The sequence below is a fragment of the Oryctolagus cuniculus genome, chromosome 19 (genome assembly GCF_051225735.1).
Source record: "Oryctolagus cuniculus isolate XC-2025 breed Fujian yellow rabbit chromosome 19, ASM5122573v1, whole genome shotgun sequence".
In the NCBI taxonomy this organism is placed as follows: Eukaryota; Metazoa; Chordata; class Mammalia; order Lagomorpha; family Leporidae; genus Oryctolagus; species Oryctolagus cuniculus.
The window spans coordinates 46,735,993-46,763,533 of NC_142885.1; the positions used below are offsets into that span (position 1 = coordinate 46,735,993).

The window sequence follows — 27,541 nt, forward strand, 5'->3', positions numbered from 1 at the left end:
AATGGATACCACAGCACTAAAAGGACCCTCGAATTTCTACAAAGAGGTGTATGACAATAGATTGGAAAACCTAGAGGAAGTGGATAGATTCTTGGACACATACAGTCCAGCAAATCTGATTCATGAAAACAGAAAAATCTAAATAGACTAATATGGGCCACACTTTGGTGCAACAGGTTAAAGCCCTGGCCTGAAGTGCCAGCATCACATACGGGTGCCGGTTCTAGTCCCAGCTGTCCCTGTTCTGATTCATTAAATGACCAAATAACAGATTATAGACATTCCTGAAGGAGAAGAGAAGTAAAATGATGTTTATAACCTGCTTAAATGAAATAATACTTGAAAATTCCCTAGGACTTGAAAGAGACTTTGATATCCAGATACAAAATATTTAAAGAAACCCAGGTAGACTCAACCAAAAAGGCATATGTTCATTAAATTTTCAAAGTTAAAGAAAGAATCCTAATGACAGAAATAGAAAAGTGCATATATATATATGAAAACTATATATATATATATATATATATGAAAACTAGATTAATATCAGACCTCTGTGAAAACCCTACATCCTAGAAAAGAGTGGGGTGACATATTCAAGGTCTTAAAAAAATAATCAAACCAAGAATATTCTATCCAACAAAGCTATCTTTTAAAAGTGAAGGAGAAATGAAGTGTTTTCAAACAAGCAAAAACTGAGACCAGCCTTACAAGAAATTTTGTAGGACATCCTGCATTAGAAATAAACATTATAAAATCACATGATGCCACAAAATTCCCTAACAGAGCAGGTTGAATCATTATCCAATCAACAACATGACAGGTCTTAGTTGTTATCTATCAATACTAATCTTTTTTAAATATTTATTTATTTATTTGAAAATCAGAGTTACACAGAAAGGAGAGGCAGAGAAAGAGAGAGTGGTCTTCTATCCGCTGGTTCACTCCTCAATTGGAGCTGCGCCTATCCGAAGCCAGGAGCCAGGAGCTTCTTCTGGGTCTCCCAGGTGGGTACAGAGGCCTAAGGACTTGGGCCATCCCCTACTGCTTTCCCAAGCCATAGCAGAGAGCTAGATTGGAAATGGAGCAGCCGGGTCTCGAACCAGTGCCCATATGGGATGCTAGCACTTCATGCCAGGGCATTTACCCACTGCACTACAGCGGCCCCAAGGGAATTGTGTTTTATGTGTTATTAGACTTATTCTATCATTAGAAGAACATAATAAAACACCTTAAATTAAATCATATTTTTGTCACATCTGCTTTTTTATTTCATTTTTACATTTTATTTAAGGTTTACAAATTTCATGCATTTCATATATCTGTAAATCTGTACATAAATCTGTAGATTTAGTAACATAGTGATTCTTCCAACTCTACTCTCCTTCCAATCTATGCTGTCACCTTTCTTCCTCCTCTTTCTCTCCTATTCCCACTCTTAATATTTACAAGTATCTATTTTCAGTTCACTGTACACTCATACGATTAGCAGTGCACTAAGTAAAGAGTTCAACAAATAGTATGAGGGGAAAAAACACAGTTCCTCAGCAGTAGAGACATAGGATATAAAGAATCATTAAATCTCAGAAGGTCAATTTCACTCCTGTACATTACATTATAGACATTCTTTTAGTTACCACAGATCAGGAGAAACATATGGCATTTGTTTTTTTTTTTTTTTTTGGAACTGACTTATTTCACTTAGTATAGACGTTAGGATCATTGGATTTGGTAGTTGAAAATTATGGCAAAATAATGAAAATTATTAAAGTCTTTTGTTGAGTACTAGTCATATTTTGTAATTTGATTATCCATACTATTATTAATTTTTCATTTGCCTAATTATATTTAGATAATGAATGTATACAATTTTATAAAATATGTAATGCATAACACACAAGCCAATTACATAATGAAAACATGTTCTTTAATGTTTCAGTCATGAATTTTGATATTTAGTCACAGTTCTAGGTGGCATAATTTCTGGAGGAAGACTGTATGACAACGCAGCATTAGCCCAGGAAAGAGAGCACTGTAAAAGTTCTTTTTTGTATAGACTGAGGTGCTGTCAAAAACTTTATGCAGCATTGTTCTGTAAATTTTGAGAAGGGATACTCTTCCCTTGATGATCTCATTATATGTTTCCTCCATTTCACTCACTTCATTAAAAGTTTGTGAGTTAAAGCAATGTTTTCCTTTTAAAAAAAAAAAATTTATGGCCGGTGCTGTGGCTCAATAGGCTAATCCTCCGCCTTGCGGCACCGGCACACCGGGTTCTAGTCCCAGTCGGGCCACCGGATTCTTTCCCAGTTGCCCTTCTTCCAGGCTAGCTCTCTGCTGTGGCCAGGGAGTGCAGTGGAGGATGGCTCAAGTGCTTGGGCCCTGCACCCCATGGGAGACCAGGAGAAGCACCTGGCTCCTGCCATTGGAACAGCGCAGTGCACCAACTGCAGCACGCCGGCCGCAGCAGCCATTGGAGGGTGAACCAATGGCAAAGGAAGACCTTTCTCTCTGTCTCTCTCTCTCACTGTCCACTCTGCCTGTCAATAAAAATAAATAAAAAAATAAAAAATTATGTTTACCTGATTCACACCAATATTTTTGTCATCTTATCTATTCTTTTTTAGAAGATGTATTTATTTATTTGAAAGGCAGCATTACAGAGAGGCAGAATAAGAGAGAGAGAGAAGTCTTCCATCCATTGGTTCACTCCCCAAATGGCCTGAACAGCTGCAGCTGAGCCAATCTTAAGCCGGAAGTCTGGAGCTTCTTCCAGGTCCCCCAGGTGGGAGCAGTGGCCCAAGGACTTGGACCATTCTCTGCCAATTTCCCAGGTACATTAGCAGGGAGCTGGATTGGAAGTAGAGCAGCCAGCAGCAACTCAAACCAGTGCCCTATGGGATGCTAGCAATGCAAGTGGCAGTTTCACACACTACACCACAGTGCTGGCCCAGCAGTGTAGTCTTGATATGTTCATATTGTTAATATCATTTACCTCCATTTTTATTGGCTGGTCAGATTAGCCACATAGTTCTTGTGTACTTGTAATTCTTAAAGGCTTCTGCTCTCTCTGCATACTTAACCATTGAAATAACATTTATGTCATGTCTGTGCCTTTTCCACAACTTTCCTGTTATATCCCTTCAATACCAGATGAGAATCTCTCAATCTCTCTCTCTCTCTCTCTCTCTCTCTCCTCTCTCCTCTCTCCTCTCTCCTCTCTCCTCTCTCCTCAAATATACAATAAATATATTTGGTATATTTGGTGCAGCATTTAAAATGCCACTTGAAACTCATACCATATTTCACAATATCTGGATTTGAGTCCCTGCTCTGCTTTTGATTCCAGCTTCTGTTACTGTGCTTCCTGGAAGACAGTAGGTTATGGCTACGTGACATGGTAATGGCTAGCTTCATCCTGGGAAAAGCAGTAGAAATGAAACAGTGGTTGGAGATCTCTCCCTCCCTCTTTCTTTCTCTCTCTCTCTGGGTTTTTGTCTTCTACTCTCATTCTTTGTGACACTCTGCCTTTCAACTAAATAAATGAGCATAGAAGTGTTAACAACATTTCAAAATATCTAAGAGGAAGATTCATGGAAAAAAGATAAATTACTATATTTAAATCATAATAGGCAATATTAAAACTATGAAAAATCAATAAATTTGGGTATAATCAATATGATTGTAATGAATGTTAAATATTTTATAAGAAATATGGACAAGTTAGTAAAATGTACACATGAACAGCATTTTAATCAGTAAACAGAGAGCAAATATAATTTCCAAATGCAATCAAATAATTTTGACAATTTCAAGGTTTTGTATCCCATAATATAATGAAAGCATAAATCTACAAATCCTATATCCTATTAATTTTGAAATGATAGTAGAACTACTAATTAAAGTATTACAGATTGTGAAGAAACCTGAATATAGCCCTACCATACAACCCAACCATCCCACGCCTTGGAAATTTAACCAGAAAAAATAACATTGGCAAATAAAAGAGCTGTCTGCACCTTAATGTTTATTGCAGCTCAACTCACAATAGCTAAGACATGGAACCAACTTAAATGCCCATCAACAGAAGACTGGATAAAGCAATTATGGGATATGTACTCCATAGAATATGATACAGCAGTAAAAAACAATGAAATCCGGTCATTAGCAACAAAATGGAGGAATCTGGGAAACATCATGCTGAGTGAACTAATCCAGTCCCAAAGGGACAAATATCATATGTTCTCCCTGATCAGTGACAACTAACTGAGCACCTAAAAGGAAACCTGTTGAAGTGAAATGGACACTATGAGAAACAATGACTTGATCAGCCCTTGCCCTGACTGTCGAGGAACAACTTACTATTTTAGTTCTTTTCATGCTTTTTTTGTTCTACTTAATACCATTGGCTGAACTCTTTAATTAACACACAATTATTATTAGTTGTTTAAATTTAACTGAAAAGTGATCCCTGTTAAATATAAGAGTGGGAATGAGAGAGGGAGGAGATATACAGTTCGGCACATGCTCACTCGGACTTACCCCTAATGGTAGAGCTAGAAACGTGCCAGGGGATTCCAATTCAACCCCATCAAGGTGGCATGTACCAATGCCATCATATTTGTTAAAAGGATCAGTTTAAATTCATAATTGATCAAAAAGATAGGATTGTCAAAGGGATTACATAAATAAGACCAGTGTCTGCAAATAATTGATAGAATTAAAAAGGAGAGAATGATCCTACATGCGAAGCAGGATACACAGCAGACTTATAGAATGGCAAATGCCCTAACCAGCACTCTGGCCTCAGAATCAGCCCTTAAGACATTCGGATCTGGCTAAAAAGCCCATGACAGTTTCACAGGCATGGAAAGCCAAGACATTGTGGGGGAAAAATGGTCTAAAGATCTCTGTGAGTGAGATCTTAGTGGGAAGAATGGGCCATCAAAGAAGGCAGTACCTTTCTCTGAAGGGAGGAGAGAACTTCCAATTTGAAATGGCCTTATCTAAACAAGATCGGAGTTGGGGAACTCAAGAGGCTTCCTTAGCCTTGGCAGCTCATGACAAGAGCCTTGGGTGATTACTGACATCATAAATAAGAGTGTCAATTGTTAAATCAACAACGGAAGTCACTGTGCACCTGCTCCCCATGTAGGACCTCTGTCCTTCATGTGTTGTATTATGTGAATTAATGGTAAAACTACTACTCAAACAGTACTCTATACTTTGTGTGTCTTTGTGGGTGTAGGCTGTTGAAATCTTTACTTATTATATATTAAGTTGATCTTCTGTATATAAAGATAATTCAAAATGAATCTTGATGAAGAATGAGATGGGAGAGGGAGTGGGAGAAGGGATGGTTGCAGGTGGGAGGGAGGTTATGGGGGGGAAAGCTGCTATAATTCAAAATTTGTACTTTGGAAATTTATATGTTTTAACTTTTATTTAATGAATATAAATTTCCAAAGTACAGTTATGGATTACAATGGCTTCCTCCCTGTAACGTCCCTAATAAGTGCAACCCTCCCCTTTCCCACTCCCTCTCCCCTTCCATTCACATCAAGAATCATTTTCAATTCTCTTTATATACAGAAGTTCAGTTTAGCATGCAGTAAGTAAAGATTTCAACAGTTTGCTCCCACACAGAAACATAAAGTGAAAAAAACTGTTTAAGTACTAGTTATAGCATTAAATCTCAATATATAGCACATTAAGGACAGAAATCCTACATGAGGAGTAAGTGCACAGTGACTCCTGTTGTTGACTTAACAAATTGACACTCTTGTTTATGGCATCAGTAATCACCCTAGGCTCTTGTCATGAGTTGCCAAGGCTATAGAAGCCCCCTGAGTTGACAGACTCTGATCATATTTAGACAAGGGCATGGTCAAAGTGGAAGTTCTCTCCTCCCTTCAGAGAAAGGTACCTCCTTCTTTGATGACCCGTTCTTTCCACTGGGATCTCACTCGCGGAGATCTTTCATTTAGTTTTTTTTTTTTTTTTTTTGCCAGAGTGTCTTGGCTTTCCATCCCTGAAATACTCTCATGGGCTTTCAGATGGATCTGCATGCCTTAAGGGCTGATTCTGAGGCCAGAGTGTTGTTTAGGACATCTGACATTCTATGGGTCTGCTGTGTATCTCACTTCCCATGTTGGATTGTTCTCTTCCTTTTTTATTCTATCAGCTAGTATTTGCAGACACTAGTCTTGTTTATGGGATCCCTTTGGTTCTTAGTCCTATCATTATGATCAATTGTGACTGATCAAGTCACCATTTCTCATAGTGTTCATTTCACTTTAACAGGTTTTCTTTTTGATGCTCAGTTAGTTGTCACCGATCAGGGAGAACATATGGTATTTGTCCCTTTGGAACTGGCTTATTTCACTCAGCATAATGCTTTCCAAATTCCTAATGAGGATCACTTTTCAGTTAAAATTTAAACACCTAAGAATAATTGTGTGTTAATTACAGAGTTCAACCAATGGTACTAGAACAAAAAAAATAGTAAAATGGATAAAGTATTACATTGTACATCAACCATCAGTACAAGAGCTGATCAAGTCGCTGTTTCTCACAGTGTCCATTTTACTTCAACAGGTTTCCCCTTTGGTGCTCAGTTAGTTGTCACCGATCAGGGAGAACATATGATATTTGTCCCTTTGGGACTGGCTTAGTTCACTCAGCATGATGTTTTCCAAATTCCTCCATCTTGTTGCAAATGACCGGGTTTCATTTTCGTTGTTTTTGACTGCTGTATAGTATTCTATAGAGTACATGCCCCATAATTTCTTTATCCAGTCTACTGTTGATGGGCATTTAGGTTGGTTCCAGGTCTTAGCTATTGTGAGTTGAGCTGCAATAAACATTAAGGTGCAGATAGCTTTTTTGTTTGCCAATTTCATTTCCTTTGGGTAAATCCCAAGGAGTGGGATGGCTGGGTTGAATGGTAGGGTTATATTCAGGTTTCTGAGGAATCTCCAGACTGACTTCCATAGTGGCTTGAACAGTTTGCATTCCCACCAACAGTGGGTTAGTGTCCCTTTTTCCCCACATCCTCGCCAGCATCTATTGTTGGTAGATTTCTGAATGTGAGCCATTCTAACCGGGGTGAGGTGGAACCTCATTGTGGTTTTGATTTGCATTTCCCTGATTGCTAGTGTTCTTGAACATGTTTTCATGTGCCTGTTGGCCATTTGGATTTCCTCTTTTGAAAAATGTCTATTGAGGTCCTTGGTCCATCTTTTAAGTGGGTTGTTTGTTTAAATGTTGTGGAGTTTCTTGATTTCTTTGTAGATTCTGGTTATCAACCCTTTATCAGTTGTATAGTTTGCAAATATATTTTCCCATTCTGTCGGTTGCCTCTTCACTTTCCTGACTGTTTCTTTTGCAGTACAGAAACTTCTCAATTTCATGCAATCCCAATAGTTGATTTTGGCTTTGACTGCCTGTGCTTCTGGGGTGTTTTTTTAAGAAGTCATTGCTGGTACCTATATCTTACAGGGTTTTTCCAATGCTCTCTAGTAATTTGATGGTGTCAGGTCGTAGATTTAAGTATTTAATCCATGTTGAGTGAATTTTTGTGTAAGGTGTAAGGTAGGGATCTTGCTTCATGATTCTGCATGTGGAAATCCAATTTTCCCAGCACCATTTATTGAATAGACTGTCCTTACTCCAGGGATTGGTTTTGTATCCTTGATCAAATATGAGTTGGCTGTAGATGTTTGGGTTGATTTCTGGTGTTTCTATTCTGTTCCATTGGTCTATCCATCTGTTTCTGTACCAGTACCATGCTGTTTTGATAACAACTGCCCTGTAGTATGTCCTGAAATCTGGTATTGTGATGCCTCCGGCTTTGTTTTTGTTGTACAAGATTGCTTTAGCTATTTGAGGTCTCCTGTGTCTCCATATGAATTTCCCTGGATCCAAAATATTTCAGTATCTGGATGAAAAGGAGAAATCAATATGAGACACAAGTGCTGCACTCAGCATGCCAGCTGACCATTTGAGCCTCAAACCTGTGTGAGTTCTGCACAGGCTTCCCTCTGAATAACTACAATAAACAAGGAAATGTGCAACTAGAGAGTTTCCCAGTAACAATGGGAACCAAATTCAAAATGATGAGTTTACAAATAAATTAGCTAGAAGAATGAAGGTTTACAGAAATTAGATATTTGAATTATATTTTAAATATTTGAATAAGTTTAAAGTGAAAAATGGAAGAACCAAAATATAATGGGAATGAGAAATAAGAAGACAATTGATTAGTGATATTTGGAAAAAATAAAAGCACTGCAAGCATTTGAAAAATATAATTATACAGTTTATACATTGAAGTAAACACAGGAAATGTGAGGATTAATGAACTGGAAGACTGAGCTGACAGATTACATTGCAGAGAGACAATCAAATATAAAATACAAGAGAGTCATATGACAACTAGAATGAACATGAATAAAACACTTATTTGGATATTAAATTTTAAAATGTAAACAATTATCAGCTGTAAATCCATTAAAATCATTTATAAATATGGGACAGCGCCGCGGCTCACTAGGCTAATCCTCCCCCTTGCGGCGCCAGCACACCGGGTTGTAGTCCCGGTCGGGGCACCGGATTCTGTCCCGGTTGCCCCTCTTCCAGGCCAGCTCTCTGCTATGGCCAGGGAGTGCAGTGGAGGATGGCCCAAGTGCTTGGGCCCTGCACCCCACGGGAGACCAGGATAAGTACCTGGCTCCTGCCTTCGGATCAGTGAGGTGCGCCGGCCGCAGCGCGCCAGCCATGGCGGCCATTGGAGGGTGAACCAACGGCAAAGGAAGACCTTTCTCTCTGTCTCTCTTTTTCACTATCCACTCTGCCTATCAAAAAAATCATTTATAAATATCTAAAATTGTATTCAGAATTTCATTGCATTGCAGAATTCATGTAAATTTCGGATACCACAGAGAGGCGGAGCCAAGATGGCGGAATAGTGAGGGCACACACTGACAGTCCGGGAAAAGATAGTTTAATAAAAGTGGAGTTACGGTAGACTCAGGAAAAGGATTAGGGAAAAACTGCAGAGGAAACTCTTCCGGATCTAGTGGCTGTGACTTGGAGGACCTAAGGGGAGAGCAAGGTTGCCCACCGTGTGGAAGCTGAGCCGCGGGAGCCACCAGGGCCACTGGACCCGCCGGACCTGCCGGACCCGCCAGACCCACCGGACCCGCCGGAGCCGCAAAGTCTGCATGCCAGTGCTGGAAGGGAGGTGAGCTAAAAACCTCTCCGTAACCTGAGACATTGGCGGGGAAAGGCAGAAAAAGCCTGCAGAGAATGAGGCCTGAAACCCCATTGGGGAAAGTTCACCAGGCTGGCTGGAGGAGAGAATAAGGGGAACCTGCACGGACATTTAGCCTCTCTCTCCACTTACCTTACAAAGCTGAGCAAGACAAAGGGCAGGCACCATTTTATGTAAGTAAAGCGGTGCGCGCTATTTTGCATATGTAAAGCGGGTGTCTCTCTAGCCAAGCAGAAAAACCTGACTCTGGTAAGCAAACGAATACCCACAGGGGCCAGATTTCATACATCAACTACTCTCAATTCCACTCACCTGTGTGGAATTTCTTCCCAACTGAGTCAAAAAAAAAAAAAAAAAAAAGAGAGAGAGAGAGCGAGCGCGAGAGCAAGCAAGAGAACAATCAGGGTGAATCACCTTTGGCACACCCTTAACCCTGTAGAACCAGAGCTCTCTGGCCACACCCATCAGAGCCTCTAAGGATCCATCAAAAGCAGACAATAGTGGGCACATATGGTGCTCAAATTCATAGAGGTCAAATACAGACTGGTTAGACTGTGACAGAATGCTCATTCCAATTAGTTTATTACAAATATACAAATGGGAATGCACATTGCAGCATTTACTATCAGAAGTGATAACCAGTTAGCGCTGGGGCTAAAGGCGAAACTTGTGAAAACTCTCAGAAGACAGAAAGCACAGAGCAAGTTCATTGTCTTTGTACTGATTTTTACTTTTTCTCAATATTGTAAGCCCTGAAATATACACATGGCTGTGGATTATGGCAGGGGAAATAAGCCACTACCTATAATAGGAACAAAAGACTTACCATAAAGTCTATCAGCTGAGATTAGAAGCAAAGAGGTGTGCATTGAAAAGAAGGACTTATTAGATAGAAATATTTGACATTTTAGAGAAAAATAACTCCTATGATCCTCATCTTTACATCAGTATCTTATGTTCAGGGGATATTTAAAATTGAGGAAGGATTTAATTACAGATTTTTGTACTTTTCTTAGATAAAATTATATAATCTGTATTACAAAACATTACTTCACGGAAATTGTTTAAGACTACATATCAGCAATACTTCACCAATTTTACCACATATGTAAACATTTGTGTAAAATCTATGACTAATCATCCACAGCACAAAGGCACTCTTAGAATTTTACAGGACATGTGCAAACTATAACTCCCTCTGCTTAATAGATTCAAGGTGCTTTACCACAGTTCCCCTGTGTACCATAATCAGGAGAGGGTGAGAGTCACGTCAGCAGTGTAAGGAATGGATTTAGAAGGAAATGGAGACCCTACTCTTCCCGTGCCTGTAGTTCCCTGCCTTTGGCCAGTGGAGGTCAATAGTTCCTCTCAGTGTTTCCTCTCCCAAACTGTAGAAAATGCTTTAAGGCTACTAAGGTGGACTGAATCATCTCCAGTGTCTACATAGAGAAATCAGGGGTGGCTACAGATCAAGTTTCTTGAGGTATTTTGGTGCTCATCAACAAGGAATAAAATATTGTCACCATTATTTTGCTTCTTTTTGTTCATTATGGTTTCAGAATAAGATTTATTAATTTGTCTTTACTTTCTGTCATTTCATTTCATTTTTACATTTTAAATGATAAATAATAAGCATGTTTATTTACATGATGCTTAAAACAAATAACATCATAAAATGATTCAACTGTGATACTTAACATTTGGATGTCATTTACTTGTTTCTTCTTTGTGATGAGAACACAAAACCTATTCTGTTAGCAATATTGAAATACACAGCACATTAACAATGTCACTAGGCTCTGCAACAAATCTCTACAGCATATTCCTGTTTTCTAACTGAATATACACTATGCTGTTTTTCATTTAAGGACACATAACTCATCTGCTGAATCCATGCACTGCTATGAAATTTGGGATGATTTAATAATTAAAATTAAGTAGGCACTATTCCAAATCAAATAAAAAAATGAAACTTCAAATGTAAACAGAAAAAGTACTAAAATTAGAGGTTTTTTTTTTGACAGGCAGAGTGGACAGTGAGAAAGAGAGAGATAGACAGATAGATAGAGAGAAAGGTCTTCCTTTACTGTTGGTTCACCCTCCAATGGCCGCTGTGGCTAGCACACTGTGCTGATCCAAAGCCAGGAGCCAAGGGCTTCCTCCTGGTCTCCCATGCGGGTGCAGGGCCCAAACACTTGGGCCATCCTCCACTGCACTCCCGGGCCATAGCAGAGAGCTGGACTGGAAGAGCAGTGACTGGAACAAAATCTGGCACCCCTACCAGGACTAGAATCTGGGGTGCTGGCGCGGCAGGCAGAGGATGAGCCTATTGAGCCGTGGCGCCAGCCTGAGATTTCTTTTATATTTTTTATATTTTATATTTTTTTCTTTGATCATAAAACAAATCTAATACAAATTAGTATGTTATAAATTAGTAAATTGTTATAAATTTGAATTTATATAGAAAAAGTGTTAATATGAATGTAACTCAGGACAGTTATTAACTTATGGTGAATGCACTAAGATAATGATTAGCTTTACAATTGTATGATAAACATTAGGTTGTATTTCCAGAGAGTACTATGATATACAGAAAACAAAAAATCCCTGCGCTGACAATTATTATAATGGAAGAAAAATAAACTTCTTATTGACCTGCTATATTTAATTATTTTTAAGTTTTAAAATCTAATGCTATAATTAAAAAAATTTAAACAGCTCCAAAACACTTTAAAAATCTAAACATAATGCTAAGTTTAAAAAAAACTAAAAGCAGAAGTGAAGCCTATGAATTAGCTCAGACTTGACATTTTTCAAAACATAAAATTTCACATTCTGCATATAGTAAGTGAAAGTGATGAAAGCTATTAAAAGGTGATAAAAAGCAACTGAAATGAAATAAATATAAAAATTAAAATGTCAACAAAATAAAAACATATCAAATGCAACAAAAATAATTGAAATGAATTAAACGAGATGAAAGTACCATCAAAATGAAGCAAAATGGGGCTGACTTTGTGGCACAGCAGGTTAATATGCCTGAAACACCAGCAACACATATGGGTGCCAGTTGGAGTCCCCACTGCTGTGCTTCTGATCCTACTCCCTGCTAATGTTCCTGGGAAATCACTGTAATAGGGCCCAAGTACACAGGCCACTCTGCACATGTGGGTGACCTGTAAGAAGCTCCTGACTCCTGGGTTTTGTCTAGCTTATCCCTGGCTGTTGCAGTCACTTGGGGTTTGAACCAGTGGGTGGAGGATCCTTCTCTCTCTCTCCCTCTCTCCCTCCCTCCTTCTCTTCCTTCCTTGCTCTCTCACTTGTCTCATCTCTCTCTGTAACCATGCCTTTGAAATAGATGAATAATTCTCAAAAAAGGAAAAAAGATGAATAGGATAAAAGCAATTTTCATTTAATATAAAATTATGCAACTATTAATGTCCTCTTGGATCTCTTGGCTACATCATAGCCTCATAGGACAAGAAACTAATTCGTGTCTGAAACCATGTACAAATTTCACTCTTGATTTTGTAAGAAACATGGGTAAACTTATGAGAACAGTCCTTTATCCCCGTGTCATTGAGATATTCCTACATCTACCAACCCACTTTCCTGTGGAGCACTCACCAACACTGACAGAGCTGAGAAGTATGTACTCACCCATTCACCCAACTGAGTCTCTATATGGAGCCCATAGAGGTGAGATGAGGCTCCCTCTGTGTGGTTATAAGAAAAAAAATGCAATGAGCTCACCTGGCCTGCAATTGCCATGTCACCTGTGAAACACAGGAGTCTCTGGCTTTGAGTCTGGAACAAACAGGAGACACTGTAGAGGGAAATTTCAGGCAGGGACAGCTGGGTTCCACATTTCCCCATGTGTGATAATGACAGCCCTTATCAACAACAAAAATGATTTGATTACTCTCTGGTTCAAAATAACTCAAATCCACAGCAGATTGCCAATGTCTCCTGCATAGTCTGGTAAATTCCCAGTGGCTCCGTCATTAATGGAGTATCCTCCATTAAATATCATGTTGTACATGATGAAAACTGTGCACACAACTCTGTCAACACAAGTACCATGGGTTCCCAGTGAAAATCTCCAATCATTACTTTGAAAGTCATATGCTTTGCTGGTGCTTTAAATACTGGAAAGGGGGCCAATTCTCTGACATAGTGGGGAATGTCTCTGCCTGTAGTGACAGCACCCCAAATGGGCGCTGATTCAAGTCCTTGAGAAAGTGTCTGGGAAAGCATCAGAGGATACATAAGTCCTTGGCCCCTGCACTTATGTGGGAGACCCAGAAGAAGCTTGAGTTCCTGGCTTCTGACTGGCCCAGCTCTGGACATTGTGGCCATTTGGGGAGTGAAGCAGCAGATCGAAGTTCTACCTCTCTGTCTCTCCCTCTTTCTCTGTAACTCTGCCATTCAAATAAATAAATGAATATTTTAAAAAGACTGGAAAAGACAGGGATGTCTGGTAAGTCTTTATTTAGGAAACAACACACTTATATTCATCCATGCAATGTTTATTAGTCATAGACTGCATGTGTATTGAGTAGTACTTGCTGAGAACCACACATACCATGTGAGATATGTTTCATAATGTACTGGGAATTGCATACTAAGAATACTTTAATTACCTTGAAGATTGTAAAGTTAGGAAAGATCCACCTTTCTGTTTCCTAACTTTCACTACATTGATGTTTAGATTGCATATAAAACAGCCAAATGAATTAGTTGGGAAGGATGGAGTAAAAAAGCATGCAGTAAAGGTACAGAGTGATGTTTCTTTGCTGTGTAATAGTGGAGTGGCTGTTTAATCTTCAGGAATAAAAAACAGGTAGCATTTCAGAAGCCAAATTTTAATGAAAAGACATAATGAAACCACCAACATGTCTACATCTTTTTCCCATTTCTGCTTCTGGACTTTTGGAGAATATATGAACAGCAGTTCTTGGGAAGTGAGAGGAGATGCCACCAAGACTCTGTTAGCTTCCAATCTGCTCTGAGGGGAGATTCCATGGTGGGGCCCCACTGGAAGGAAAGCCTCAGCAGAGGGTGAACTTGAGCATTGCAAATCCCATAATCGCTGAGCGTATTTACATTCCCAAGAACAGTGTAAAAGTTCCTCTGTCTCGATATCCTCAGCAGCATTTATTACTTTTCTGCTTTTTGAAAATCAGCAATCTTACTAAGGTGAGATGGCAACTCATTGTGGTTTGGATGTTCACTTCCTTAGAGGAGAGTGATAGTAAGCAAATTTTCATGCAGATTTTAGCCATTTTAATTTTTTCTTTAAATAAATATATTTTCTTGTCCCTTCCTCATTTTAATTGGATTGTTTATTTTTGATTAATCAGTCATTTAAAATTTTAGTATTATCTTAGAGTCTGAGAATGAAAGAGAAGCTATATCCATTTTTTCACTCCTCAGGTGTCCACAACAGCCATAATGGGCCCATGGCCTGAACCACAAACATGAACCAGCTCTGCCGTGTGGAAGGCGACAACTTAATGACTTGAGCCATCACCAGTGTCTCTCAAACTGTTTATTGGAATTGGGGGCATAGCCAGAAACTAAACCCAGGCATTCTGATGTGGATCATGGATGTCTTAAGACTAAGGTAAACAAGATTCATTTTTCTAAGATTTTTTTAACATAAATGTTGACTTAATCTTTGGTCAGATTAGTAGTGTAATTTTTTTTTTCCATTTTGTAGATTGCCAATTTAATCTGTCCATTTTTCTCTTTTCTGTAGGAAAGTTTTTTTTTTTTTTTTTTTTTTTTTTTTACATTCTTGAACTCTTTTTCCTGTTTTCGTCCAGTTGTTTCATAGCATCAGGTCATGCCTTCAGGTTTTCAATTCATTTTGACTGGATTTTTGTGCAAGATGAAGAATAGGATTCCAAGTTCAGTCTTCTGCATATAAAGATCCAGTTTTCCCATCACATGCTTGAGGAAGCTGTTCCTTTCTCAGTGTTTGTTTTGGCACCTCTGTCAAGAACCACATGGCCATTGATTTGTGGATTCATTTCTGAGACCTCTAGCACATTTCGTTGTTTCATGTGTTTGTTTTTATGGAACAATATATTCTTTTCAACATATAACTGCATACATTTTTCATTTGTTTTGTATATGCAGGGTCTTTTGTGTTTACATATGAATGTTGGGATTTTTTTCTAGTTATGAAAAAGTTTCATTGGTGTTTTGATGGAGACTGGTTTGCATCTGTATATTACTATGGATAGTGTTAACATTTCAATAATACAAATTCTTCCAATTCATGAACATTGGGGATCTTCATATTTTTATTAACATTTCTCGTAGAGATATGTCACATCCTTGTTTAAGTTTATTACCATACACTTTGGGGTTTAACTGGTAGATACTTTGAATAATACTACTTTCTGATTTCATCAGAATGCTTGCTATTTGCATATAAAATGCTACTGATTTATGCATCTTGAATTTGTATCTTGTACCTTTATTAATATGTTCTAATGGACTCATGGTGGAGTATTTAAGTATTTCTATAGAGAGAATCATGTCATCTCAAATAGGGATATGTTGGCTTTCTCCAATCCTGTGTATAGGTCTTTTATTATTTTTGTTGCCAAATTTCTCTAAAATTTTTCCTATATTTAAAGAGCACTGAGAGTATAAATTCTTGCTTTGTACTAAACAGTCAAAGAAATACTTTTAATGTTTCCTAATTTATCAGGATACCCACTGTGGTACTGTCAAATACTAGTATAGTATGTATTATGTTGGTCGGTATTACTACTATACACAATGTTTTTCAGATTTTAATCATGAATGAAGGTTGAACATTGTCAAATGCTTTTTATGCATATATTCAATTGACCATATGATTTTTATCTTTTATTATTTTGTTGTGATGTATTGCATTTATTGATTTCATATATTGAATTATCCTTGATTCCCTGGGAGAAATCTACCATGATCATGGCAAATTATATTTTGATGTAATGTTTTATTTTATTTGCTAGTACTTTGTTGAGAATTTCTGAACCTATATTCATTGGTTTATAATTTTCTTTTTGTTCTAATTTTTGGTATTAGTCTAATGCTAGCTTTAGAGAGAGTTTGGAGTAATCATTTGCTTTTTGTAATCACTTGAGAGAGTCTCCCCTATAAGCCTAGTGGAATTCACTAGCAAATCTATCTGCTGCTAGGTTTGTCGTCAAAAAGTGATTTTCTTTACTGATTCAATTTCCACATTGGGCACAACTGCAAAAATAAAGGCTTTGGGGGAAATGAAAAGTCTGTTATCAGGATTTAGGTATGTGATAAAACACAGCTGACACAAGCCCAATCCTTAAAATCCACCATTACAACCACCACCACCACCACCACCCTACGGCCCAGTCCCTCCGCCCTCCACTTTTTATGAAAAGGGATTGAAGAAAAGGAGTGGAGAGGGAGAAAAGTTATCTTTGCTTTCTAAATGCAAACAAAAGTAAAAAACAAACATCAAAACAGGGGTTGGAAATGAAAGTGAAATATCCAATTAGATTTTACACAGCCAGATCCATTGCTCTAGTGCCTTATCAATTCTCAGTTATTTCAGATTTCACTATTGCTATGCTTTGCCAGTGCTTGCTACTATACACGTGGTTGTGGACAAAGAGGAAGTGCAAAATCAGAGAAGGAAGCCGTGATGCCCAGAATTTCCCTGCAATCAACTGTAGTGTATACCAGACACCGACAGCCCTTGCCCCCCAAGGAGCCATGAGAAAAAACAGCGGAGTCACTAGCAGCTTCCCCATCACCCTGGTTTTCACCCTCAGGGGCTGCTAGTGCTGCTACCAAGGAGAATCAAGATGCCAGAGGGAAAGGGGATGAGTGCTGTGATGTGAACAATTATTCTGGCGGTGGTCAGAGCTGATTAAGGCCTGGATCCTGACACCCCAGCCCTGTAGTGAGCCTTGTTTCCCCGGGGGGAGCCTTCGCGGCGAGTGCATCCCTGCTCCAGGTGGTGGGGACTGCGGCTCACCTTTGCTTGAGCGTCGCCTGAGCAAAGGTGGTGGATTTGTCGCCCAAGTCCCAGGTGGCCCCGGGGGACCCCTGGCTTCCATGTCCCAGGCTGCACCCCCACCCTCCCCTTAGGCGGCAGTGACTCACTCTTACCATGGGAGACACAGCATCACTCACTCGGGTCCCCACTCATTTCATTGTGAACACAACTCCCGCCAGGGTGGGAGGCAGGACAGGGTAGATGGGAAGGACCAGTGAGAAGACAAGAAAATAACCAATAACCGTGCTAATAGCAATTACTTTTTAAAAGTAAGCCCGCCCACCATCCCCACTGTCCCCCCAAACAAACAAAAAAACTCAGTTCCTGTACTCCAGGGTGCTCTGTTCTGTCTCCCAAGGGCGGCAGGCCCGACTCTCCAGCCTCTAGGCACAGCCCCGGGGCAGAGCAGCGGCGGTGGCGGTGGCGAAGGGAGCACTGCTGGCAGCTCAGACTGGAGCCATGTCAAGAGAACACCGCCAGCCAACTGCGCCGCTCCATGCCCGCTGCGGAGAGCGCTAAGCCCAGCCACGCGTGCTGCGGTGCCCTGCCTGGGACCCATACTCTGGCTTGGCGCAGGCTGAGGCGGCAGGAAGGAGAAGGAAGAGGAGGAGAAATAGGGGGAGGTCTGTGCTGGGGGGAGGGAGCGGCCTGTCATCCCAGAACGCCCCGGAATAAAATTACTTCAGTGTCAGCATCTGCTTGCGAATCCCTTCCTCTACAGGCGCGCTTAAGCTCTCTGGAAAGAAGGCAGAGGGGACCAGAGTGCTAAAGCCACAGAGAGGGCACAGGGTCTGCAGCCACACAGCCTTGCTCCCCTCGCCCACCACCTGCGGCTGTGGAAGCAGGGGAGGCCTTAGGCCACCCCCTCCCAGGTCTGGCACAGTCACATTTCCTATATTTACACACTGTTTTAACAGCATGATACCTGCCACCCTGCCCGCCCTCTCTCCTACCCTTCATCCTTCTTTTCTTATAATTGTTACAATGACATATTTTCACTTTTCTCTAAATCACGAGCTCAACCCTCTACTAAGTACAAAATTCAACAAGTATTTAGAGAAAACATTGTTCCTCATGAGTCTAGCAAGGACTACAAACAATAATCATATCTCATGAACAATGTTGTTCATATAAATTAATTTTTATACTCCGTATATTATTTACCACAAATCAGGGAAAACATATATTTGTCTTTAAAGCTGGCTAATTTCACTAAACATAATGAGTTCCAACTGCATCATTTTTGTTAGGAAAAAGCAGGATTTCGTTCTTTTTATGGCTGAGTAGTATTCTGTTCGGTGGTGTGTATATAACATAAATTCTTTATCCACTCATAGATTGAAGGACATCTGAGTTGATTTAATATCTTACCTATTGTGAATTGAGCTGCTATAAACATGGTGGTAAAAATTACTTTCATATACTGATTTCATTTTCTTTTGATAAATTACCAGTAATGGGATAGATCTATTAGCAGGTTTTTGAGAAATCTCCATACGGACTTTCCACCAACATGTACATCCTCTCTACTATTTGTAATTTTTTGATTTCTGTATAAGAGCCATTCTAACTGGAGTGCAGTGAAATCTCATTATTTTTAATTTAATAAAGTTCTATTTTTCCAATTTTTCCAGTTCATTGGACCTGCAGGTACATCTCCACCCTTGGTATTACTGGTGTAAATTACTTGAGCTCAGTGCTTTGAAACCAATTGATAAACCCTTTACTCAGAAGCTCCTACAGCGCTGCCCTGGCCAGGGACCCCTGGATCTTCAGTCTTTCAGAGGCCACAGCAGGGTTTACGAGCTTGTAGTTGGGAACTTCCTAACAGAGCTTGTTATAAGTAGCTTTGTCAAATAAAATTGGGTTATTGAGCTTGTCCTGAACTTTACCTTTAGACCACTTCTTTTTGGCCTTGGCCTCCATTCTTGTTCATGGGGTCAGAACATTTCTTAACTGCCTTTCGGCACCTTCTTTTCCTTTTTGTCCTTGGGCAGCATGGAGAGGTGCTGAGAGCAGCAGCGATCACCTCAACTTTGCAGGTGTAGAAAAACAAAACAAAACAAAACAAAATCACCTCATTTAGATTTTATTTGCACTTCAATAATGGCTAGTGATCCTGAGCATCTTTTCATGTATCTATTGGCCATTTGTATTTTATCCTTTAAAAATGCATGTTCATATCATTAGCCCATTTCTTTGCAGAACTGTTTGTTTTGTTGACTTTCTTCAGCTCTTTATAGATACTGGATATTAATCTTTTATTAGCTGAAGAGTTTGCAAATATGTTTTCCCATTCTGTGGATTGCCTTTGCACTTTGTTGAATGTTACCTTTGCCCTACATAAGCTTCTTAGTTTATGTAATCCCATTTGTCCATTTTTTCTCTTTATTGCCTGTGCTTTTGGGGTCTTATCCAAGAAATCTTGGCCTATGCCAGTGTCTTTCAGAGTTCTCTTTATTTTATTTTTATCTAGTCTGGAATTAAGGTATTGGGGCCTCGTAAAGTATTTGGTGAGATTTTCTTTTTAATTGTTTTGAATAGTATGACATGAATTGGGATTAGTTCTTTACAAGTCTTGTAGAATTCAGTAGAAAAGCTTTCTTGTCCCATGCTTTTCTTTGTTAGGAGGATTTTTATTATTGGCTCAATTGCCTTCTTGATAATTGGCCTGTCATATTTTCCATGTCTTCAATATTCAATTTTGGTAGATTGTATGTGTCCAGAAAACTACTTCCTATATATTTTCCAATTTGTTGATGTAAAATTGTTTGTAATAATTCCTGATGATTCTTTTTATGTCTGTGGTATCAGTTGTAACACCCCATTTTCAACTCTGATTTTATGATTTGTGACTTTATTTTGGTTGGTTGGAACCATGTCTCCTTTTAGAAACAATAATACTTGTTTGAAATATCCAGGCACCCTGGCCTTGTGTGCATGTCCATTAATTATAGTCACATCTTCCCATTGAATTGATCCTGTAATCATTACATAATGCCTTTCTTTGTGTATTTTAACAGAGTTTATCTCTTTTTATTTTTTGGTCTTTCTTTTTTTTAACTTTTATTTAATGAATATAAATTTCCAAAGTACAGTTTATGGATTACAATGGCTTCCCCCCCCATAACTACCCTCCCACCCACAACCCTCCCCTTTCCCTCTCCCTCCCACCTTCCATTCACATCAAGATTCATTTTCAATTTTCTTTATATACAGAAGATCAGTTTAGCATATATTAAGTAAAGATTTCAACAGTTTGCACCCACATAGAAACACAAAGTCAACAATACTGTTTGAGTACTAGTTATAGCATTAAATCACACTGTACAGCACATTAAGGACAGAGATCCTGCATGAGGAGTAAGTGCACAGTGACTCCTGTTGTTGACTTAACGAATTCACATTCCTGTTTATGGCATCAGTAATCACCCTAGGCTCTTGTAATGAGTTTCCAAGGCTATGGAAGCCTTTTGAGTTCACCAACTCTGATCATATTTAGATGAGGCCATGGTCAAAGTGGAAGTTCTCTCCTCCCTTCAGAGAAAGGTACCTCCTTCTTTGATGACCTGTTCTTTTCACTGGGATCTCACTCGCAGAGACCCTTCATTTAGGTTTTTTTTTTTTTTTGCCAGAGTGTTTTGGCTTTCCATGCCTGTAATACTCTCATGGGCATTTCAGCCGGCTCTGCATGCCTTAAGGGCTGATTCTGAGGCCAGAGTGCTGTTTAGGACATCTGCCATTCTATGAGTCTGCTGTGTATCTCGCTTCCCATGTTGGATCGTTCTCTCCCTTTTTTATTCTATCAGCTAGTATTTGCAGACACTAGTCTTGTTTATGTGTCCCTTTGGCTCTTAGTCCTATCATTATGATCAATTGTGAACAGAAATTGATCACTGGGACTAGTGAGATGGCATTGGTGCATGCCACCTTGATGGGATTGAATTGGAATCCCCTGGTATATTTCTAACTCTACCGTTTGGGGCAAGTCAGCTTGAGCATTCCCGAATTGCACATCTCTTCCCTCTCTTATTCCCACTCTTATATTTAACAGCAATCACTTTTCAGTTAAGTTTCAACACTTGAGAATAACTGTGTATTGATTATAGTATTCAACCAAAAGTATTAAGTAGAACAAACAAAAAAAATACTAAGATGCATAACATATTATGTTGTTCATCGGCAGTCATGGCAAGGGCTGATCAAGTCACCGTTTCTCATAGTGTTTATTTCACTTTAACAGGTTTCCTTTTTGCTGCTCAGTTAGTTGTCACCAATCAGGGAGAACATATAGTATTTAAGGGCTTCAATAGACATTTTTCAAAAGAAGAAATCCAAATGGCCAACAGACACATGAAAAAATGTTCAAGATCACTAGCAATCAGGGAAATGCAAATCAAAACCACAATGAGGTTTCACCTCACCCCGGTTAGAATGGCTCACATACAGAAATCTACCAACAATAGATGCTGGAGAGGATGTGGGGAAAAAGGGACACTAACCCACTGTTGTTGGGAATGCAAATTGGTTAAGCCACTATGGAAGTCAGTCTGGAGATTCCTCAGAAACCTGAATATAACCCTACCATTCAACCCAGCCATCCCACTCCTTGGAATTTACCCAAAGGAAATGAAATTGGCAAACAAAAAAGCTATCTGCACCTTAATGTTTATTGCAGCTCAATTCACAATAGCCAAGACCTGGAACCAACCCAAATGCCCATCAACAGTAGACTGGATAAAGAAATTATGGGACATGTACTCTATAGAATACTATACAGCAGTCAAAAACAATGAAACCCGGTCATTTGCAACAAGATGGAGGAATTTGGAAAACATTATGCTGAGTGAAATAAGCCAGTCCCAAAGGGACAAATATCATATGTTCTCCCTGAGTGGCGACAACTAACTGAGCACCAAAGGGGAAGCTTATTGAAGTGAAATGGGCACTATGAGAAACAGTGACTTGATCAGCTCTTGTCCTGACGGTTGATGTACAATGTAATACTTTATCCATTTTAGTATTGTTTTTGTTCTAGTACGATTGGTTGAACTCTGTAATTAACACACAATTATTCTTAGGTGTTTAAATTTTAACTGAAAAGTGATCCCTGTTAGGAATTTGGAAAGCATTATGCTGAGTGAAATAAGCCAGTTCCAAAGGGACAAATACCATATGTTCTCCCTGATCGGCGAGTTTATCTTAAATTATATTTTGTCTGGCATTAGGATCATTGCTTCTGCTCATTTTTGCTTTCCATTACTATTGGATTTTTTCTATTTTTTTTTTTTACTTTCATTCTGTCTGTATATTTGTTGACGAGGTGTGTTTTTTTTGTATGCAACAAATAGATGGATCTTCTTTTTTAATGTTTTAAGCCAATCATGTTTTTGTAATCAAGATATTTATTTTTCTCTTTCTTGTTATTAATATAAAGAGAACAGATTCCATGCATTCCATAGGTAATTATCACTTAGGTACTGCCATTTTTCATAAATATCTTGATTATTTGTTTTGGATTTTCTTTGTACATTTACTAGGAGATTTTCTGCCTTCACATTATTTCTGTTGATGTATGTAGCACATACACAAGTATTATTTGTAGAACTGGATGAGTGGTTACAATGTCTTTCAATTTCTATTTATTTTGGAAGGTTTTTATTTAACCTTCATTTTCAATGAGAGCTTCACTGGGTACAGTATTTCGGGTTGACAGGTTTTTTTAAAATTTCTTTTAGAATTTGAACTATATATTTCTTTTTTATATTTATTTATTAATTTAAAAGTTGGAGTTACACAGAGAGAGAAGGAGAGGGAGAGAGAGAGACAGAGAGAGAGAGAGAGAGGTCTTCCATTCTCTGATTCACTCCTCAATTGGCTGCAACAGCTGGAGCTGCACCAATCTAAAGCCAGGAGCCAGGAGCTTCTTCTGACTCTCCCATGTGGGTGCAGGGGCTCAAGGACTTGGGCCATCTTCTACTGCTTTCCCAGGCCACAGCAGAGAGCTGGATCAGAAGTGGAATAGCTGGGACTCGAACTGGCACCCTTATGGGATGCTGGTACGGCAGGTGGCAGCTTTACCTGCTACACCACAGTGCCAGCCCCTGAACTATATCTTTTTATTCTCTGCTACACTGTAGGGTTTCTGATGAGAAGTCAGCTGTCAATCATATTGGAGATCCTTTGATGGTAATCTGGTGTTTCTCTCATGTATGTTTTAGGATCTTTTGTTTAAGTTTTAATTTCTAAAGTTGTGGTTGAGTTCATTTCTGATCATGATTGGAAGTTTTATGTATTTCCTGTGTTTGGATATCCCTGTTTCTCCAAATCGGGCAAGTTTTCTGCTGGTATTTCACTGAATGGGTCTTATAATCCACTGTCTATATGCACACCTTCAGGAAATCCTTAGACATATATGCTTGGTTAGTTGATACTATATCATCAATCTCAATCACTATTTTCATTTTTTCTAATTTTCTTCTTCTTTTTCTTCTTATATTTCTCAGATATTTCAAGGATCTCTCTTCTGTATCTGGTAATTTTTTTCTGCCTCATTTAGTCTGACAATAAAGTTTTCTAGTGCATTTATTATTTGACATATTGAACAATTCCTTTCCAATATTTAATTTTGATTTCTCCTCAATATATCCACCTACAAGCAGAATTTCTCACACATGTCATGTAGGGATTTTTTTTAACTCCTGTAATGACTTCTCTGTGTCTTTGAGTGATGTTATGATCATTCTTTTGAATTCCTTTTCAGAAATTTCCTCAATCTCTTTGCCTTCACATTCCAATATTGGTGTGCTGTTTTCCTTCTTGTTCTTGTTTCTATTATTCATTTATTTTTAGGCATTTGTGGAAATAATTGTTGGTCTTCTCTGAGGGCTTTAATCTTTGAAATATGTTTCTGTGTCTTAGTCAACTGTCTGCTACATCCAGAAATGTGTGCTGAGTGGCACCAGTGTGCTCAGGACAGTGCCTGCTTCCATAAGCAAATGTGTTGAAATCTTTATTTCTTTGCTTTGGTGGTACTGCTCCATGTGGCCAGGGACACATGCAGAGGTTGTAGTGACACTGCAGTCCCCCTGGGAGAACCAGCATGACCTTGGCCCTCAGGTGAGGAGCTAGGTGCTTAGGTGGGTGGGAGTAGGCTTGAGGGTCAAGGGGTGATCTCTGGATTCTATTTCTTTCATTAATTTTTTGGGTAATAAATATTTATTTTATGAATTTAGGTTTCAGATAGTTCTTACTTTTCTGGGTTCTTGAGATGATTTGTTAGTTTTTTGTTTTTTTCTGAAAGTTTTTTCCTTATGTCTTGGTTCTTATTGCTATAAATTTCTGCTTATTTTTGCTTTTGTTTTACCCCAAAAGATTTGACATATTGCATTTTAATTTTTAATGTTCTTTCTTTATTTTAAGATGGAAATAATCTCATATACTTTATATACACAGTTTTAAGGCATAATGATAATTCCTACCATAATCTCCCTTCCTCCTTAATTCCTGCCCACTCTTCATATATATATACACACACACACATATATATGTTTTTACAATGACATGCTTTCAATTTTCCTTAAAATCACAAGCTTAATCCCCATCCAAATACAGATTTCAACAACTAGTAAGTTGAAAAACACTGTTCCTAAGGAGTATATATAAGGGCTATAAACAAGGACTAATCAAATTTCAAAATGTCAATTTCATACATATACCTTACTTTTTTGTACTCTGTATATTATTTAAAACAAATCAGGAAAAACATATATTTGTCTTTTTAGGACTGTCGTATTTTAGTGAACATAATGGCCTCCAGTTGCATCCATCTTGTTACAAAAGAGGATTTCATTAATTTCTATGCCTGAGTAGTATTCCATTGTGCATATATTGCATAATTTCTTTTTTTGTGTGTAGCATTTTTTTTCTTCTATGTAGCTAGGCATATTGTCAACACGTCTCCGTGAAAGATGGCAATCAGACACACCGACAAGAAATAAACATCCCGAAATTAAAATTGAACTTGTGTTAAGTGGCACAGAGGGCATAAGCATTTTGCACTTGGCTCCAAAGAAGTACTTGCAGCCGTGGGAAGTGAAGACGGGGCAAGGTGTTTTGCACTGGAGACTTCTTGGTTTCAACACCGGAACGAAATACTGCACTGGCGTTCGTAATTCCATGGGAAATGTGCAAATCAAAAGGCTATGGAAGCCACAACTGAAGGTGGGAAAAGAAAAGGCGAGACCTACATCCTTCAAACGTTGCCCTCACGTTGTCTTTAAAGGGTCTGCAGCTGATGCTCCAGTGATTTTTGCAAAAAACAAAAACAGCTTTTGCCCCCGCTGCGGGATTCAGACACGCACATCCGGTCCTGGCTATGCTGAGTGGTGTGCGCCCCGTCTGGGGGCAAGGAGAGCTGATCTGTGAGTCAGCTCCCCGCAGTCTCCAGGTGCTCCCTGCGGGGTCTGCAAGGGGGCAGCGGCTTGATCCTACTCAGAAGGCCGGCGAGGCCCCTTCTCCGATGGAAGGAGCGGCCAGCGAGATTAGTTTCGAGCCCTCTTCCTTCCGCGCACTGACAGTCCAGCAGCGCCATGGCTGCGGACAAGTGCTGGCCCAGCAGCGCGTTGTCGCTGGGAACTGAGCCGGCGGCGCTGAGAATTCTCTTCCTCCCGCTGCTGCTGCTGCTGAAAGGTCCACGCGGCCGCATTGGCTGCCTACATGTGCAACAAGCGGACAGCGCCAAGCTGCCCTACTCATACATCGTGCTTATCACCATGGCCGTCTTACTTAGCCTGCACAAGCGCCTCACTCTGGATGGCATCTGGTCCTTCATCAGCGGCCGCTTCCGCTACTACAGCTGCAAGTTCCCAGCCTGGCAGAACAGCATCCCCCACAACCTCTCCTTCAAGGATTGCTTCATCAAGATCCCCGTGAGCCAGGCCACTCAGACAAGGGCAACTATTGGAACCTGGACCCAGCCTCTCAGGACATGTTGGACAATGCAGCTTCCTGCACATTGTCGCATTTCAAGCGTCACCAGCTGCCCGCTGGGGCACACCAGCACCACCCCTTCCCCTTGCCTGCAGTGCCCACCACTCTGAATGGCCCACACCTGGGCCTCCTCCCTGGGACCCGGGGCCGCACCACCGCCTGTCCTGGGAGCTTTCCCCGCATGGTCCGTGGGAGCCGCCCATGTGCCCTGCTGCACCCGCATCACCTTCGCTACCTGCTGCTGTCTGCCCAGGCCTAAGTGGACCATCTGAGGAAGACTGGAGGCACAGACGTGGCAGCCCCCAATGCCTTGAGGGTGGTGCAAACCTCTCAGGGTTCCAGGCCTTGGAAGGAAAGCAAAGGCCCGGGGTCGCTATAGCAGGGGCGGATGCCCCTCCTTCAGCAACTACAGTATCCTGAAAGGGGTGAGGGGTTAGGGTACAGGGAGGGTGCCCAGCCTGCCGATGACCCCGTGGAGTTACTGTCACCTGCTGCAGTGCCAGTTGTGCCTGGTGCACAGGGGAATTCCCCTGGGGCTGCCACAGACCTCGTTGGTGCTTCGAACTTGGGGCCAACCTGTGAGAGGTCGCTGCAGTTGCCGCTGCTTTCTGTGCACTTTTGGGGGATAAGCGACCTTGCCTTGCTGCGCCCCCTGCAACAGAGGCGGCCCAGGCTGCTGTAGGAAATTCTGGCTTCCCTCTGCCTCCTTGTCATCCTGCTCGCCGTCTTCTTCATCTTTCTCCTCTCTCAGGACATCGCTCTCACCTTCCTCTCCATCAGAGCCCCGGAAGCTGTGCTGTGCCCTGGAACAAAGGCCCTCAGCGCAAGCCAAGTTCATGGAGAATCAGGTGCTGCTGACCCAGAGGCGGCGGCCATTCCTCTGGCTTAGACTGGACTGGCAACCTGGGACAGGTGTTCCAAGAGGCAGGAACATTCGTCTTCTGCTTGTTTCTGCTTTTCGCCACCATCCAGACAAGATCCTCTTTGCCCTGTGTTGAGCCTTCTCTGTAGACGCAGCGTGCAGGACTCCCTGCTTTATAGCACTGATTCCCCTTCCTCCAGAGGCGCCTCATCCTCCTGACCCCATGACACCATCCAATGGTGAAGGTCCCCTGTGCAAACTCCTCACCGGTAAGGGCCCCCCGCCCCTCATCCCACCCCTCACTATTGGCCAGGGGAAGGTGCTTCACCCCACTGGCTTAGTCTGTCCCTCCTGGTGCTGCTTTCTGATTACTCTT

General features: G+C 40.3%; 2 pseudogenes; one reads left to right on the top strand and one right to left on the bottom strand.

Moving 5' to 3' along the window:
• Positions 1-18,909: 18,909 nt before the first annotated feature.
• On the bottom strand, positions 18,910-19,312 carry LOC149120555 (small ribosomal subunit protein eS25 pseudogene; annotated as a pseudogene).
• Positions 19,313-25,903: 6,591 nt separating this feature from the next.
• LOC149120556 (forkhead box protein D4-like 1) lies at positions 25,904-26,932 on the top strand (annotated as a pseudogene).
• The last annotated feature ends 609 nt before the right edge of the window (positions 26,933-27,541 follow it).